Source organism: Populus alba, chromosome 7, assembly GCF_005239225.2.
Source record: "Populus alba chromosome 7, ASM523922v2, whole genome shotgun sequence".
NCBI classification, from domain to species: domain Eukaryota; kingdom Viridiplantae; phylum Streptophyta; class Magnoliopsida; order Malpighiales; family Salicaceae; genus Populus; species Populus alba.
In genome coordinates, this window is record NC_133290.1 from 5,186,716 (window position 1) to 5,190,271 (window position 3,556).

Here is a 3,556-nt window from a genome sequence, read left to right on the forward strand (position 1 = left end):
ATGAATACTTTAAGGCATATTTGCAGGAACTTGGGAATCAGTACTTCCATGGAGAGACAGAAAGCTCTTTTACAAGAACTTATGACTAATGTTAAAGACATGTTACGGAACCACAGAGATGGCTGTTCGTTCTTTCATGATGGCTACATGCCTAGATTCCTTCATTCTAATGCAGGAGGTGGTGCTTCAAATGCACAGCACCATCCCAGCCTCCTGGAACAACAGGAATACCTGGTTCCAACTAGTCAGCCAAAACCTTCCTCTATAGTTCCAGTGTTTGATTTTTACAGTGGCCTTCCGAAGAAACCATCTCCCTTTTTACAGCAGACAGTTGCTAGATTGAAAAGTAATTTGGGTGAATGCAGCCAGTGGATTGAAGAATTAGAGCAACTGCTCCTCTTAGATTTCTGAGAGGAACTCTTCCCCCCTGGATCCTCATTATTGCAGTCTCTGCAAAAGTCATGTCAAATGTGCATGATTTTTTGTTCATGTGGCTGCTAAGGTTAAAATAAAGATAGATGTGGTCGCAACCCTCAATATCTTGTTATATGTCATTGCCTGTGTTGGAATATCTTATGACAGTCCATATTTTCTACATATAGTATATTTCTAGGCGGATGGACATGTGATCTTCGAATTCTCTCATTTCCATGTTAACAAGGATGGACCCATGAAAATATATTCTTATCTGACAGACAACAGTTGGGCTTATGATTTATTTTTTTTATTCGAATTCAGTTAAAAGTTTTCACAAATCTGGGATGCTCCCTTTTTATTAATTTTTCCTGAGTGAAGTATTATAGTATTTCAATCCATGATACATGCACATAAAAACTATACCATGCTAGTTTATTGATGATACAGGCTGCTTATATTGCCTGTGTAAGAATTCTCACACAGTCAAGGTTCAGATTTGATTCAATATACATGTGGGCTTTCCTTAAAAGTGGAAGCATGTGCGTGCGCTAAAGTTTAGAACATATTTTAATTGTTTCTTTTAATGTCCTTTAGGTGGAGAGCATTCATCAGTACATTGAATCCATGAAAACAGCCTATCTTGTTGACCAGCGTCGTCGAGGGGATGGGAATGATCCATTCCTTGAGGCTGATCGACGTGAAAGAGCAAGAAAAGAAGCTGCTGCTAAAAGGGCGCATCCAACTTTGCATTTGCCTTCAAATTCACAGCCTTCTACACAAGGTGCTGGTTTTGTTTGCAAGCTCGGCAACTTCTTTCAGCATCAAACTGCTCCCCAGATATCCACAGCAACAGCACCAGCACCAGCACCTTCAGGAAATGCTTTCTCACTTTTTAACACACCTTCTGTGCCATCTTCCTCCATGTCATCTTCTTTGTTCGCAACACCGACAACCTCTGCTCCAGTATCCACTTTGTTTGGGTCAGCTGCAACTCCCTCTTTATTTGGCAGTGCTTCTCAAGCTTTTGGCGCTTCTTCATCAGCACCAGCTCTTGGCTCTGCTTCAACTCCCTCTTTGTTTGGCAGTACCACTCCAGCTTTCGGTACTATTTCTACTGGAGGTTCACTATTTTCAACACCACTTCCAGGTGCCTTCTTTTCTAGTTTGTGTTCAACTGGGTCCTTAAAACATCCATAGGTGGATTGTCGTACAATGTGCTTAATAACTTGAAGGAAGTTTAAAGTTGTGCAACCTCTATTATTTCATTAATTTTTTCTACAGTATGTGCAAATCATTGCCAAGATAAATGAAAGAGCTTAAATTTCAGTGACTAAAGAGTTGTTTCTGAAAACAATCTTTAATTTTCCTGCTAGGTACGGTGGCAGGATCTGGCACTAGCTTCGGACCTACATCTGTGAGTATATTTTTTCCTTCTGAAGCTTTATTATTATTATGGAAGAAATTCAGTTAATTTGGTACCAATATCCATGTTGTGTTCTCAATCCTCATTTAGACATTGTTCTTATTTTAGAATGGCTGCAAGAGCAACAAACATGGGATTTAAAAATCCCTCAGTCATTGTTATTTTTGAAGCCATAATGTCTAATGTCACCCTCTTAATGTCTATGTTTCCACTGTCTATCTACTAAATCTCAATTCCACGTTCCTTTGCTTCTGTCTTGCAGAAACCATCAAGACCAAAATATCGAACTGTCCGTCGCTAATCTCCATGGCATTGGATGATGAAATCTGATGTCAACTTGTATGCTGGCTGCCCTGATGATTGCCTGAATTTAACAAGGATCCTTAAATTTCATTTTAAGAACATGTTTCACTGCTCTATATGTTGTCTTTCTCCCGGCTTTTGCTCAGGAGTGTTCCAAATCACCTACTTACTGAGTCTTAGAAATTTCTTTTCTTTTCATATTTGCATGGGAGGCAGCATTGTCCGTTCTATTCATGCATGTCCTTAATGCTACACAAGATGCTGCACCATGTTCCTATAACGTTGTATAAATTCTAGGTAGGATGTATTTGGATATATCAGTGTGAAAAAATGGCGGTTACATGTCAAGGCATCATTCAAGCATGTCAAATAAACTCCTTTTGTAGCTGGTCATATCTACGTTGTCAAAACAATACGCTGGATTTTGTTTGCCAACAAGCTTGATGCGCATTTACTGGTAGTTTTCACCTGATTTGTTTATTGGTGGACAGTCGTGTATTTATTTCTATTATTTGGAGCACTGTTTTCTCCAAACACTATTTGTGTGGCTGAAAAGATGATCTCTTCATTTTTTTCGTACGAACAGTTCATCTGTGTATTTTGTCTCCCTCTTACCTAAAGTTTAGGGCAGATTATGAATATGAGAGAGCAAGGTTCTCCAATGTTATTTTGACAAGATACGAAAAATATAATATAAATTTAGATAGTAAAATTAAAAGTAATTTTTTTAATTAATTATATATTGATAATTCTAACTATGAAATTAAATTACATCAAAATTTAATAAAGTGAGTGAATAATATTATAATCAATGAGTGAACTAAATAAATAAAATAAGATATATAATATGAATAAATAAATTAATAACATGAGGAGGTAAATTGTTTCATAACAAAACTTTTCAATATAGAGAAATTATTGAATGGTAGGAAGTATACATGAACCTAGTGACAACTTGGTTGTTTCTCATCATAATAAGTCATAATGGATCCCTTTTGGGTAACAAGCTAATGAGCCTAAATTAATAATTAACTAATATAAATTTAGTAATGTAATAAACCCTTAAACAATGTTTAATGCGTTAGAAAAAAATTCAAATTCAAATTAATTATTTAAAAATAAATAAATAAATAAATAAAATAATAACAAAAAGTTTTCATGTTAAATTCTTCCATATAGCTTGAATTTTCATTTTTTGCATATATTTTTGTGAATTTGAGTCTCGATTTCAAACATGTCGTTCTCTCTCTTTGGATGAATTACTAGGCCTAAGATATATGGTTGGAAAGCTTCAAATGTCTAGTTTCCAGCCCAACTTTAATCGTAGCAAAATTCCACCAATAGCTTTAGATATGTCCTAAACAGTATACGAATGTCTAGTTTGACATATTTGACAAAATGTCTACTAACTTT

General features: G+C 35.8%; 1 pseudogene; it reads left to right on the plus strand.

Moving 5' to 3' along the window:
* On the plus strand, window positions 1-2,728 carry LOC118047913 (nuclear pore complex protein NUP58-like; annotated as a pseudogene).
* The last annotated feature ends 828 nt before the right edge of the window (window positions 2,729-3,556 follow it).